At 36.0% G+C, this 15,342-nt stretch overlaps 1 pseudogene across 1 annotated transcript in view; it reads right to left on the reverse strand.

Moving 5' to 3' along the window:
• The window catches only part of LOC306665179 (14-3-3 protein theta-like), a 34,676-nt pseudogene extending 22,241 nt beyond the window's left edge, over window positions 1-12,435 (reverse strand). Inside the window, exons 1-2 of the transcript in view lie at window positions 12,376-12,435; window positions 9,451-10,159 (exon numbers count right to left, since the gene is read on the reverse strand). The product of the transcript in view is annotated as a 14-3-3 protein theta-like (transcript). The remainder of the gene's footprint in view (window positions 1-9,450; window positions 10,160-12,375) is intronic.
• Window positions 12,436-15,342: the final 2,907 nt, after the last annotated feature.

A 15,342-nucleotide genomic window follows, 5' to 3' on the forward strand; every position in this document is an offset into this window, starting at 1 on the left:
AGCTGATTGAAAGAAGTCTCAGCTTCTCCTCTCACCATGTAAAGTAAGATAAAGTGGAATGTACTTGTCAGTTGAAGTTTTGTTTGCACAGACCAGATTGATGCATTCCGAGGGTAGGGCTGCTGCAGAGTTCTATGAAGGGAGTTTTGGGGGTGGAGCTTATGTCTAATTAAGTCTCAGAGTTTCCTTGGGTGGCATCTACTCTGATAAGATTAGGTCCACACACCTGTATGGCCTGTCAGTTGCTGATATCTGTTGGGAGTCTGGATCTCAGAAAATTCCCAAGAATTCTACTTGTGGGGTAGGAGAGTCAATTCTCCACACTCTGCAGCCCACAAAACAGCCTTCCCAGACCTAGTCCCTGAGTGTATTCACCGCCACCTGTTCAGATTCCTGACCCACTTCAACTGGTCATGTGAGCCACCGGTTTCTAAGGAGAAGGGAGTTGGTCTCCTCTTTGCTTCTGATTTGAATCCCCTTGGGAAAAGTCATCACTGTGCCTGTTTTACTCACAGTCTGCCAGGCACACCTTAGGCCACGTGTTATGTACTTTCTGGAACAGTGTGGTAATGTTTACTATGACCTCCAGGCTCCAGCAGCAGAATCTGCAACTTGGTTACCTCAAGATGGTTGTTGCCTCAGATCCCTGCAGCCTATTGAGAAACAGAACAGAGTTTCAAGCACCAGTTCACAATGCAATCTCTGAATCAGCTAAGTTCAGGCTGCTTTTTCTGATCTCAGATTTTTCCATACCAAATCTGTTCATTGTGTTTTTCTGTGTTCTCCCTCCCTCTCATGAGCCAGCATTAATGAACTTCTGCTGGTGCAACCAGCTTGGCTCCAATTTACTCTTCTTTGTTTAATGTGCCCACATTTCTGAATCTCTAAGACTGACTATCCCATATTGAATTTTCATGAAATCCCTCTTTCACCCATCTCACAGAGAAGCAATATTTCTGCTGTTTGAATCTCAAGTCATGGAGAAACTAGGAATACAGGCTTCCTCTAAATCACTATCTTGGATCCTCTATAATTTGAGCTTTAATATGCCATATTGGTACACTCCTGTCATTTTTGATAATTTTACTTCTATAGATGCAACAAACCCCACAATATGTCATCATTATTTTTTCCCTTCTAAATTGTCAATTATCTTTTAAGGTGATAAATGACATAAAATGCCTTTCATATTTACTATTACACTTATACCTTCTTTTTATTTGCCATCATCTACTTTCTGTTGTGAATGTTCCTTCATTTCCTTTGCAGCAAATGTGCTGGCAATGAATTTCATTTTTAGATTTTGTTCCCCCAAAAAGTCTTTATTTCATTTACCATTTTTAACCTTTATTTATTTATATGTGGTGCTGAAATCTAACTCAGTGCCTCACACATGCCAGGGAAGCACTCTACCACTGAGCCACAACCACAGCTCTCATTTACTCTTTTTGGACAACATTTGTACTACACAGGAAACCTTTTGAAAGAAATATTCATTTTTCTGTATATTAATTTATTATTATTTTTATCTTAATTGTTCATAACTATGGGGTACAGTGTGATTATTTGATGTATGTATACAATGTACAATGATCACCTCAGATTTGTTAACCTTTCTGTACCTCATAGATTCGTGCAATTACTATGTGTACAAGTAATTCTGCTGACCTCATAGTAAATGTCTTTATTAGTAAAAAAATAAATAGAAACCTATATAGTTTTATTTTGACTTTTCCTAATGCACAAATTAAAATGATCTTAACTAAAGCAGCAGATCAAGTAATGAAACACAGTAATTCAATTTGATAAAGAGAGGAGAAAAGGAAAGACAATGGAAGAGAGAATTCAGATAATTGAATAATTAGGAGTTGTGCAAGATTTAAGAACAGCTGTAGGAAATCAGATAAGTAAATAGTTCAAAAGGTTAGAGGAAAATCATCAGGGTGGAAGCTTGGTTGAGGGATGTTGGAGGTGGGGCAGTTCTGGGCAAGGCTCCATGGGAGTGGAGTATGAGTAAACATCCAGGGGCTGGCAGGTCAGGATGTCACAGGGACACCTGAAAGTGCAAGATGATAATAATACCTGCTGGTAAAGAGAAAAACCGCAGATCAAGTCCCTGGGTCTTTGTAAAATGAAGAGCAGTGACAAAAACGTCATTATTGAAAATTATGGGAGGGGAAGAGAATCCTATGGTTGTTGTACTGATCTCTGTTCTTGTTTTGCTTTGTTCAAAAATGTACATATGTAAGGAGACCATTTGACCAGAACCCATCAGTTCCTAGGAGGTCCCTAATGAAGGAGAAATGGTTGGCTCTTAGTAGCAACTATATTTGAATGACTGATATTTGAATTTTTCCTGAACCTGCAAAAGGGGGTTTGAAGGCAGTTTTTTTTCAGTTTGAAAAATAGAGAAATGTGAAATTTAGTTCATAATGAAATAGAATATTGTGTATGTATATATTATATATGTATGTGTATGTGTGAGTATATATATGTGTGTATATATAAACAAAGGTAGTGCATACACACACACATGCACAAATCTACACTTGTAGATGAGTTTATACATGTTATCAATAGATGTGTCAGAAACATTCATGTTAGGACATTTGTTTTCTTTTGTTAGATCCTAAAATTTTGTTGTAAGTACTATAAAATATCAAGTTAATTTTGAACATTTTTAAAAACAAAAATAAAATTTACATGTTGATTTTTTAATTGACATGTTATATTTTAATTGACACATGTGTCAGACAGCCCATATGCTGTCCAGCATCCCATCCACTCCTGTTCAAGTGCCCTCCCTCACAGAGTAGGCAGGACCTTGATAGACTCTAGTCAATAGGATATGAGAAGGTGTTAGGCTGTCACTTGCATGACTGCATTACAGATAAAAGACTCTATTATGGGGCTTGGTTTGTGGCTCAGTGGTAGAATTCTTGCCTAGCCTATGTGAGGCACTGGGTTCAATTCTCAGCACTGCATATAAATAAATAAAATAAAGGTCCATTGTCAACTAAAAAATATTTTTAAAGAAGACTGTCTTTCTGGAAGAGCTATATAGAAACTCTCTCCTCCTGGCTGGATTTCAAGAGGTAAATGCCACATTGGGAAACCTGTGTGACAAGGTGCTGAGGCTCCTACCTGCCAGTGGTTACCGCCCTGTTAATCCATTCAAGTGGATTAATCCACAGATTAGGTTACAACTCTCATAATTTAATCATTTTAGTTCTAAACATTCCTTCAATATCTCACATATGAGCATTTGGTAGACACCACATATCAAAGCATAACAACCAGCTAATCTGTGATCAGACTCCTGACCCATGGACACTATGAGATAATAAATGTGTGCTGTTTTCAGATGCTGTCTGATAATTTCTTAGGCAGCACTAGATAATGAATACACAACTAAAATGTGATTTGAAGATTTCAAAATGTGAATTCCCCTGTTATTTATTATTTCGAACAAAGAGTTGTAATAGAATCCATCAGGCAAACATTTGGGTACATTTAAATTTTATATCATCACAATTTTTTTCTCTTTTATTCTCAGTTTCTTCACTAATTAATTATTAGGAAAAATAAGTCTTCCTTTACATCTCAAAGTGCTTAAAGTAATGACTGTAAGCTAATCCTTGCTGGAATAGAGCTACATTTTAATTTGTTAGGAAGTGGTTTTGGGAGGATAAATCTATTCAGGATATTATAGGTATTACCCATATTTTCATCAATGTATGCAGTTTTTTGTCTTATAACAGCTTTGTTAAGGTATATTTTACATATCATAAATTAGTTTATTAAAAAGTGTATAACTCAGTAGTCAGGCATGGTGGCACATACCTGTCAGGAAGCTGAGGCAGGAAGATTGCAAATTCAAGATTCATCTTGGCAATTTAGCAAAATTTTGTCTCAAAATGAAAAATATAAAAACGATTGGTGATGTAACTCAGTGGTAGAACACCCCCAGGTTAGTACTGCAAATAAATACAAAATGTGTAACTTAGTGATCTTAGTAACTTTACTGATGGCTCAAACCAACATCATAAGCCACTTTTAGAATATTCCCATTCCCTCATGATCACTCATGCTCATTTGTAGGTAATCTCTCTTCTGATCAGTAGTCCTAGTCAACCACTAGTCTACTTTCTATCTCTGTTGATTTGCCATTCATGAATATTTCATGTAAACAAAATCATACCATAAGTTATCTATTATATCTGGCTTCTTTTACTTCACAAAAATGTTTTTTAGGTTCATCAGTCTTATAGCTTTATCAGTACTTTATTCTTTTTTATTGACAAATAATGTTTCATTGTAAGGATGTAACACATTTTATCCAGTCATTTACTGGTGTACTAAAGGAGGAAGTTGAGATTGTTGATGTGAGATTATTCTTCTTTTCTAATATGGGCATATAAGCTAGTTAGAAAAACTAAACTCAGCTTCAGCTGTATGCAATAAATATCTATGTGCTAAATTTTATGTTTATTCAGATCAAGAATCTTTCTGACTTTCCTTTGTAGTTCCTTTGCTACCCATGTTGTTTAGAAATATATTGTGTAATTCCCAAATATTTAGGGTTTCTAAATTTGCCTTCTGTCACTGATTTTTAATTTAATCTCATTGTGGTCAGAGAGTAGACTTTATATGATTTCTTAAGACCCATCTTGTGGCTGGGGATATGGTGTGAACTGGGGAAGAGTCTATGTGCGCTTGAGAACAACATATTTTCTGCTGACATTGGAGTGAGTGGCCTGTTGGTATGAGTTCAAGCTGGTTCATGGTGTTCTCTTGTATTTTTATCAGCTGTTACTTTTCCCGTGTATCAGGAAAAATTTCCTGTTCCTTTACGTGTCTCAATTTTTGTGGTGAAAGTTTATCACTTTAGGCAATAGAATGTAGACATTCTAGAGATCAGAGTCCAATCCTTCTCTAACCTTCCAAAAGAATTTGTGGTTGTTTCAGTTTTGCTATTATTCTTTTTCTTTTTTTACCTAGACTAAGTCTGTAGAGTCTAAATTCCACGTTGTGTATAAACTCTGACGACTCTTGTTCAGTTATTTTATTTAAAAAATATTTTTGATAAGCACATCTTAACTGTATATAGCAATGAGGTTCAAAATTTTCAGTACCTGCATACAGCATTTATTGATCATATCTAACCTCTCTTTTTCACCCTCTGCCCTTTTCAACTCTAGTAATCACTATTATATATTTGGTTTGATAATTTTAGTTTCCACATATGAAAGAGAACATGCAATGCTTGTATTTCTATATCTGGCTTATTTTATTTAACATGATCTTTTCCAGTTCCACTGATTTTGTTGTAAATGATCAGATTTCATTCTTCTTTATGGTTAAACAATACTCCATTGTGTATATATACCCATTTTATTTATCCGTTCATTCACTGATGAGCATGTTGGCTGATGCATATTTTAATTATTGTGAATAATGTCATAATAACAATGGACATGCTTACATATTCCTTAGATACCTTGGATCTACAGGTTTTCTTTTCTAAAGGGCTGTGTGTTTACACATGTGTGTAATGCACGTGTGTGTGTGTGTATGTGTGTGTGTGTACCTTGAACACACTTTTGACTATTCCAATTTAACTCCTGCTTCTTGTTTGCACAGAGTTTTCAGTTTAACCATAGGAGACTGGGGCCTCTCAGGTCTTTCCTGTACATGCATGTTGCCTTTAGATTTCCAGAAGTATTAGAGGTTCTTTCTTTTTGGTACCTGGAATAAACCCATGGGGGCTTATCCACTGAGCCATATCCCCAGCCTTTTTTTTTTTTTTTTAATTTTTTTATTTTGAAACAGAGTTTTGCTACATTGCTTAGGGTCTTGCTAAGTTGCTAAGACTGACTTTGAACTTGGGTTCCTCCTGCCTCAGCCTCCAGAGTCACTGGAATTAAAGGTGTGCATGACCACGCCCTGCGTATCAGAGGTTTTCAAAGCTCCCTTTGAACATCTCCAGATTAACCTTTTGATTTGTCTGTTGTTCTCTTGTTTGCCTTAGACAGTTGCCATGTTAAATAATTTCAGCTGATTATTTTCAATAATTTCCTGCTGGATAGAGCTTTTCAGGAAGGAAGTTCTGAGTCAAATCAAATAATGAAAACACCCTGTGAAAGTGGCTTTTCCAGGAGGTTGCAAGACAGGTCAGGCAGTAGCAAGGTTCTGGGGTGTCGATGCAGAGCTGTCCAAGGCTGGCCTACTGCTTCCTGTGCTACCAGGGTACTGAGGGGGAAAGTAACTTAAAATACCATAAACCCCACTGTTCTTATTGAGGTTCACTAGTTTTTCTTGAATAAATTATCTTCAGATCGTTTTACACCCTTGGTTAATTTCCAGGATAATATAAAACTTGATTTTGTTAAACTTGCTAGTGATTCCATTACTTTTATGTGGAAGCACATTTGTGTAAATATTTACCCTTCCTGTCTGAAAATCCTATCCATATGTAGCTTTTGAAAACAATCTCATGAACATGGTAAATCTTCAAACTTTTTCCTCATCAGCATATTTAAAATGTGTAAGCTTCTGCCAAGCATTTTCTATCACATTTAGGATTCACACAGGCTTAAAAATGAAAGTCACTGCTATAAAATCACAGAACCGAAAATATGAATAATCCTAACAATAGGAGATACCTTCCTTTAACATTGGACAAATAAATACATTTTGCAACATCCTATCAGAAGACTAAGGAGAATAAAAATAAGTTGAGCATGAAGTGAAAAGAAAATGGAGCAGTTATAGGGTACATTGACTGAATGTCAAGAAAATAAATCAGTAAGAATTAGTTATGAGAAATAAAGAACTCTCTCAAGCTAACTTGTGACATTACCCAGAATACAGTCACTGAAACTGGAATAAGGGAAAAAACCAAAAGAGGATGGAAAATTGAAGTGGAATTCTTATAGATTCAAAAGAAGAATAATCATGAAATAACAACAGGAAGTTGAAAAGAAGAGAATTTAAAGTACATTTTTAGAAAGGAAATAGTCTGAATTTGAATAGAAGGGAAAAAAGAGGGAGAACAATGTTTTTTTCATAGCACCAAAAATTGATTTCAGGGTTTAGACTAACTTCCCATTCTTGACTCTCTTCCTAAGATGAGACTATGTGCATGATCATCAATCAACCACTAAATATCTGAAATCCTAAAAGGCAAATATTACAAACATGATGGTTTTGGGTATCTAGGAGATCATAAATCTTAAACTCTTCCCAAATCTATCTCATATCACCAGACATAACCTTGAAAAGTGGAAAAAGCAAGTTTGTGGTAGGGGCTTAAGCTTCATGAGCAGTCAGGTGTCTTTCACCTCCAGGGCCTGAAGTTCAAGGCTCTTTGCAGTTGCACAAACTTGGCTTTATCTCTGCAACTTCCTTTTATTTTTGGTGGAGTTTTGGTTTAGCCCTGGCCTATCAAATGACTGCTGTTATGCAGATCTGTGGGCCCTTCAATTGTGACCAGACCCCATTCAGCAATACAAAGCATTTTACAGGGAAAGACTGAAATCTTTTAGGAGTCAGACTAAGGAACACAAGTCCTTTGTACTTAACCAGGCTGAGAAGTTATTTCTGAAGGACTAAACATCAGCTCTACCTGAGCTTGGGGAGGTCAGAAAAATGACATTTCCAAACTAAGGATGTCATGGTAACTTCCAGAGGGACAAGGTCCTTGATGTGTAGTCAGTCACACACAAGCACATGTCACATGAAAGTTCAAGGTCACCACTGCTGTTGTGTGCATTTTATTTTGGGTGCATTTTATCCCTTATCAGCACAGCAGGAAAGAGCCCACAAGATGCACATAGAAAAGCACTCTTGCTTGGCTACTTCTCTCATTCAAGAAAGGAAGCTTCATGCTGTTCAGGATTTCTGGATTTATACAGAAGAACAGCATGGTGTTAAATTCCAAATACCATGTCATACAATGGTGAATCTGTTCTACTGTGTAGCAGAGGTTTACAAATAATAATCAAGTTGTTTTGTTGGTAGTTTAAAGACTAATGCTGAAGAAAAAAATAATATTCTACAATAACTGTGGAGCTTCAGTTACAATCGTTTTGGGGGAGTCACTTGATGCATTAGAGCATATGATAATACAATTCATTTTGATATTTGGACTCTTGGCAGGTCTTTTCACATGTAACCAAAAATTTTTCCAAAGAAAAAGATGGAAATTACCTTGCTAGCTATTAGAATGGTGATTCTTCTGGGTAAGCAGTATTAATACAATTGCCCACAGGCATCTCCTGAAGTAATAATGAAGCTAATTGGCTCATGGGCATGTAAAATAGAGTAAGGAAAGCTTTTGGATCTAAGTGCATTATCTGCAAGTGGTTCAATTTTTACTATTTTTTTCACCAGATTTTATAGCGGTTTGAACATATTCACATTTTACAGAACTTAAATTCATTTATTTCAAAAAGAATTTAAGCCAGTTGTGGTGGCACAAACCTGTAATCCTAGCAACTCAGGAGGTTGAGGCAGGAGGATTGCAAGTCTGAGGCCAGTCTCATCAAATTAATGAAGCCCTGAGCATTTTAGCAAGACCCTGTATCAAAAACAAAAACAAAAACAGGGCTGGAAATGTGGCTCAGTGATTAAGTGCCCCGGGGTTCAGTCTCCCATACCAACAACAACAAAAAAAAAAGTAATATTCTGAAGGATAAAATATGATTTGGGCATATGCTTAAATTATGTTAACAATTAGCTTAGAAAAAGCACAAAAATTAGTAAACTATTGTATTTTTTCTATTTAATTATTACTAGGAGTTATTATACAAAAATAATGCTACTACTCTGCTCAAGTGATTTCTGAGCATAAAAATTCATAAAATCTTTTTTTTTTTGGAGGTATAAGTGAATTTTTATTGGGAAGGGAAGTTGTCAACTTAATAGCAGCAAAAGATGAGTGACTAAGGAAACTTTCTGTTATCACAGAATAGTCATAACCTCCACAACATACGCTATACAGGAGGCATTTTGATTTGTGACCCCCAGCCCAGAAATGTCCAGCCCCTTTCTCATTCAATCTAATACTTCTAGATTCCTACTAAAAAAGAATAGAGTAAGAGTATGGAAAAGTTGTTTACTGAAAAGAAACCCTCAGAGAAGAATAAGGAAGGGGATGTAGAATATAGAAATGTAGAATACTCTTTACTGCAATTAACTATATTTTCTTATCTTCACAGTAATATAAAACGCAGTCACTTGTAGAACTGGTTCAGATTACATAAATATCAGATACATTTTTAGTACTCTACTAAGTGTTTGGAAGTTACTAATGTTTATATGAAATGAAGCTATTAAAACTTTTCTAAAGCAGTAAGTGCACATCAGGAAGACCAAGTCAAACAAATCAAGGAATGGAGTTTTCCCAAAGCTGCAGTGTGAAAAGACTATAAACAGTTGCTTCCATACACATGAATGGGTTTCCTTGGTAAATCCAAGTGGAATAAAAAAAGGAAATGTGTAAAAAGGTTTTTTGAGGAAAGAAGGATGACACCCTGTTTGTATTAAGTTTTCAGCCCCTTTTGCTGCATCATATTCTTCTGCACTGTTTGATGTCCATAATTTAAGTTTTCTCTAAGCAACTGCATGATGAAGGTGCTGTCCTTGTATGAGTCTTCATTCAGTGTATCAAATTCTGCAATGGCCTTATCAAAAGTTGTTTTAGCCAGTGTGCAGGCAAGTTCTGGGTTATTAAGGATCTCATACTAAAATACAGAAAAGTTAAGAGCCAGCCCCAGGTGGATTGGGTGTGTGGGTTACATCTCTTTCTTGTTTATATCAAATGCCTTTTGGTAAGCTCTTTGGGAATTATCTATGGTTTGTTTCCAATCATCACCACATATAACTTCAGCAAGATACTGGAAGTAATCTCCCTTCATTTTCAGATAGAAGACCTTACTCTCTGGATTAGTTGTACTGGCTATTAAATACTTCTCCAACAATTCCAGGACAGTGGTGCAGATGACCCTCAGCTCTGAATCCACTTTTTCCAATTGTCCTTAATCAGTAGCAACTTTTTGTCCAAGGTGTTGGTCTTCTGCTCAGTGCCTGAGTTGACCCTCCAGGCTGACCTGTGGACCTCAACCATGTTCTTATAAGCCTCCAAGAGCAGGTTGAGCTACTTGTTGGACAGTTCAGTGCTGTTCATGCAGTTGGCCCCATTTTCATAGCACTTGACCTATTTGGCCAACTTGGCCTTCTGGATCAGCTCTGTCTTCTCCCTAACTCTGGAGCCAGGACTGAGGGTGAGGCACATTAGGGAAAGTGCTGACTCGGATCTGGAGTTGTCTTACTCAAGAGCTTCTCCTTTTTGTGGACCCCAACATAAGTCCCCATAAAATTCTTTTAAGATTTGAAGAGAATCCACTGTTTTTCTAAAGCAACCCACCTGATGCTTTTTAAAACTTTCACGAAGCACATACACTTGTTTTGATTAATTCTCCTTCTTGCACCCCAGACCTCTTCTCCTTCCTCTCTAAACTCTGGAGGTTTAGCCATGTGGCACAGATTGTATCTAGACTACTGCCTGACTGCCTGACTGGGTAGATCCTGTAGATGGGAGAAACGAGAGGAAAAAGATGTGAGTGTGTCCTCTCCTCTCTTTCCCTGAATCAATTCACACCTCCTGCCATGGAGAGCCAGCCCGTGTGGCTTCCTCAGCTATAGTTTCAGCTCCCAGTGATTTTTAGAATTTCTATTCCTTCTTCTTTCTCCAGCAACCCCAGAGTAGTGACAACTTTCTGTGTTCACAAGTCCCTTCATGCTTCATTGTCTCCTTCTTGTTCCTTTACTCTCTCTGCAAGTCTGACTTGTCCCCACTGAGAAGATCTTTATTACAGCATTTGAGGCAAAATCTTTTGCTGAGACCCTGGTAGGGTTTGGATGTGAGGTGTCTGCCAAAAGCTCATGTGTAAAACAATGCAAAAAAGTTTAGAGGAGAAATGACTGGGTCATGAGAACCTTAATCCAATCAGTGCAATAATCCCTTGATGGGATTAACTGAGTGGTAAATGAAGGCAGGTAAAGTGTGACTTGAGGAGGAAGGAAATTGGGAGTGCCTGTGTGGAATATATTTTGTATCTGGTGAGTGAAGCTTTCTCTCTCTCTCTCTCTCTCTCTCTCTCTCTCTCTCTCTCTCTCTCTCTCTCTCTCTTTCTCTCTCTCTCTGCTTCCTGATCATCACAGTGAGCCCCTTCCCTCTGCCACACTATTCCACCATGATGTTCTGCCTCACCTCGAGCCCCAAAGAATGGAGCCTGCTGTCTATGGACTGAAACCTCTGAAACCATGAGCCCTCAAATAAACTTTTCCTCATGAGCCCTCAAATAAACTTTTCCTCCTCTAAAATTTTTATCATAAGGTCTTTTAGCCACAGTAGTGAAAAAGCTGACTGAAACAGATCTTAACATATATCTATTCATTCACAGGTTTATTTCTTTCTCTCTGACTAAAAGATTCCAAAAGATTCTGGAAAGCCGGGGTGTTAAATTTCATTCAGGATAGACTAGAGTATACCACACTTAAAAGAAAAAAAAAAAAAAAAAGTTACATTGAAAAACCCTGCTGATTATCACTAACTTAAAACACAAGTTTATTTTTTGCTCATGGGAAACGCCCATTTTGAGGCTGTGCCTTGTGGTGGGGGTGTAGTCTCTGCTCCTTTTGGGCACTGAGGATTCCAGTTGCCATGGTAGAAAAAGAGGGGGATGAGGGCTCCAAGGAGCTGGCATTGGTAACTAAACATTAGTCTGCAAGTGGCATACAACTATGATCTCATTACTATTTGTCCATAAACTAGTCATATGATCTCACCTAACAGAAGAAGGCAGGAAGTTAAGTACTCTCCTTTTCCCTGAGAGCTCAAAATAATTTGTCAAATAGCACTAATTTTTACTGTCTGTCCTTCTGTTACACGTATTGAGCTCCTCTTTCCCAAAGGCAAAATGTCTCCATTGCTCCTAGAAGGACAGCCTGAGGATCCCATCCTGGTATCCTGCCCCAGGTCCAGACCATCTGCAGACTGCCTAGAGGCCTCATAAAAAGACCTCTACCTTGTTCTGCAACAATGAGCTTCCCCTTCAATCTCTTGATGCACAGTGGTGGCAAAGTGTCCAAAACCAAAACAATCCCAAACAAACAAACAAACAAAAAATTCAAAAAAGACAATAAACACTCATCTCACTTGAAAAAGGAAATCATGAAGGACACTTAGTGGTTACTCTAAATGTTCACCAGGCTGACATTTAAGCAATCCCACCCAGGAGATAGAATTCCTCCTTGACCTAGCTCTGAGTTTTCTTCCTGAAATGTACTGATTTCAAGTCCAGATCTTACCTGGAATATTTTTCCTTTTCTGCATGTCTCCTGGCTACATTTAAAGTGAACACGGTGCATTTTCACTTCAAGGTAACTGAGTATCTTTCTTTATCCCCTTTTTGACTCTAGAAGATTATGAATGTTTGGCTCATTTAATTCTTAAATAATCTCAACTCTCTTATTCCTGCCTGGTGGTTTTTTTTTTTTTTTTTTTTTTTTCTTTTTTTTCTTAGACTGTGGTGGCTTACAATAATACTGATTCCCTGAGTCTATGATGTGGCAATAACCATACCTACCATTATTTTCTAGACATGCTTCTTAACTTTATTATACTTATCCATTTTCTGGGTTCATATCTTTCTTCCTTTCAACTTGAATTCTGCTTTTGGAAGCTGAGCCACAAAATTCATCTTATTTTCCTGTTCATTTTGTCCACCAGAGTTATTTGGAGCCAAAATTTTAATTGATTATGCCCTAAAAACTTCAACCCATCCTAATATCGTAACAATGCATGTGGCTTCAATGCTTTGGCATTTTTGTGAAAATGGTGTTTGTAGATTGTAGCACAATCTGAATTTATCTGATGCTTCAGGTTAGCATCTTTGGCAGGAATAAAATATAGGTGATTGGCAGTCTCTGATTGAATCAAATGAGGAGATACATCACATCTATTTTTCTCATTCATGACACTAAGCATGATCACTTGATTACTTGATAATCCTGTCATCATTTTGAAAACATCACTTTCTCTTTTTTGGTAAACAGTTTGTAGGAGGTATTTTGTTCAGGGAGTTCCTTCTTGATTAAATGATACTAAGATATCCCAGGGGTGGTCTCACAAGAACCTTCACTACTAGTTGGCTGACTATAAGCTGACTGGTTCAGGAAGAACTGGCTGCAGGGATAGCTTTCCTGAAGCTGGTATCTTCCTCTTCGCACCCCTCAATAGGATAGTCCGGTCTTGTACCACTTATTTTATGAATATTCCTTTAACTTGATTTATAGGGTTTTAAAAATATATTTATTTGCTTGCCCATTCATCATGGAAATTATTTTCATGTAATAAAAATTATAAGTATTTTCTTTTGCTTCAGAATTTTGAATAATAGAAAATTGTTTCCTACTGGTATGGTTCAGAGAAATTCATTGGTATTTTCCATTTTTTTTTTCTTTTTTTTTTTTTTTTTTTTTTTTTGTTTGTTTTTTGTTTTTTTGTTTTTTTTTTTTTTTGGTGTGGTTTCATTTTCCACAATTAAATATCTGATCAATTTGGAATTTTCTTGTTTAATTATTAAATTTTTGGTTTAATGATTAAATTAAATGATTGGATTTCTTTTTTTTTCTATATGCTCATAGAGTTGTTTTTAATATTTTAAAAAGTCATTTTCCCCCACAAATAACTATATTATAAAACAAGTTCTGATATGTAATATGGACTTGGAGTATTTCTGAATTGTCTTTCCTGTTCCATTTGTGTATTTTATTCATAAGTAAATACCAAACAGTTTTAAATATAGATGGTCACATGGGTATGTGTTTAGAGTCTGTTAGGAGTAGTGCCTTCATTTCCCTTGCTTTTCATTTGCAAAATTTTCCTGCTTACAAATAGAAAGATTATATTTTAATTTATTATTTCATTTAGACATTAAACAAAAAGTCATGTAATATTTGGCTACCATGTGTTAACCAGTTCAAAGGGGAACACAATGAAATAAAATTTGTTCCCTGAAGGAATCCTCATAATCTAATGGGATAGATGACAACCAGAGGAATAAAGGGTTTTCCTGAGATTTGTTGCACTGTGCCTTTTGAAATTTCTAAGAGAATAAACTCCAAATGTTCCCTCCAACAAAAATAATAGTTCTGAAGATTGACATGTTAATGATTTAATTATTCCACATGTATTCATAAACCATAACATCACATTGTACCCTATAAGTACGTACAATTGTAAATTGTCAACTTACAATATAATAAAAAGTACATAAAGAGGAAAAAAGAAAATATATATTTTTTCAAACATATACATATGTTTTCAAACTGGTAGGAACGTATATTGAGGAGGAACTGGCTGTTCACAGAGTGAAAAATAACTTCACAGAGGGTTCCTCACTAGTTTTGAAAAAAATACATCATAGTATGCTGAAGAATTTTGTTTCATTATTAAATAAACATTTTGAACAATATAATCATTACTCACATGATCCAAAGATTATTGCTCCTTTTAGGTATAATTAAGCCAAATAAATATTAGAGCTGCTTAGTTCCTAGTGTTGATTTTATTTAGGTGTATTTTAAAGAGACAGGCTGATCCTGAACTCCTGGCTCAAGCAATCCTCCTATCTTTGCCTCCTGAGTAATTGAGATTACAGATGTGTACTACCTGCAACAACTATTATTGATTTTAAGATTGTTATACATTTCTGGTATAAAAAATAAATTGGGAGGATAATCATTTGAAAATATTTTACTAGTTTATTAAAAAGTTTAACATATACCTACCACTTGATTCAGCCATTCCCTGTCTAAGCATTTATCCAAGAGAAATAAAAATAAATGTTCATACAAAGCCATGCACAGGGATTTTCATGATAGTTTTAATATTCCCCAATTTGAAATAAACCAAATATTCACTAAAAGGTGAATAAATAAGCATATTGTATTATATCCATAAAATGAGAAATTATATAGAAATAAGAAGGGATAAAACCTTTTTATATATTAATACATGAAGCTCAAAATAATTGAGTGAAAGCAGCCAGACAGAAAAGATTACTTTTGTGTTATTCATCTACTTTAATTCTAGGAAATGTAAACTATAGTATAATATATAGTAGCAGAAAACAAATGTGGATATAATCTATAGTAGCAGAAAGCAAATAAGTAATTGTTTGATGATCCAGGGAAGGCAGGAAAGGATGGGGAAATGGGATCACCAACTTACACAAGCAAATTTGTAGGGGTGATGGATTATTCATTAGTGGT

Source organism: Sciurus vulgaris (assembly GCF_902686455.1).
Source record: "Sciurus vulgaris genome assembly, chromosome: 1".
Lineage (NCBI taxonomy): Eukaryota > Metazoa > Chordata > Mammalia > Rodentia > Sciuridae > Sciurus > Sciurus vulgaris.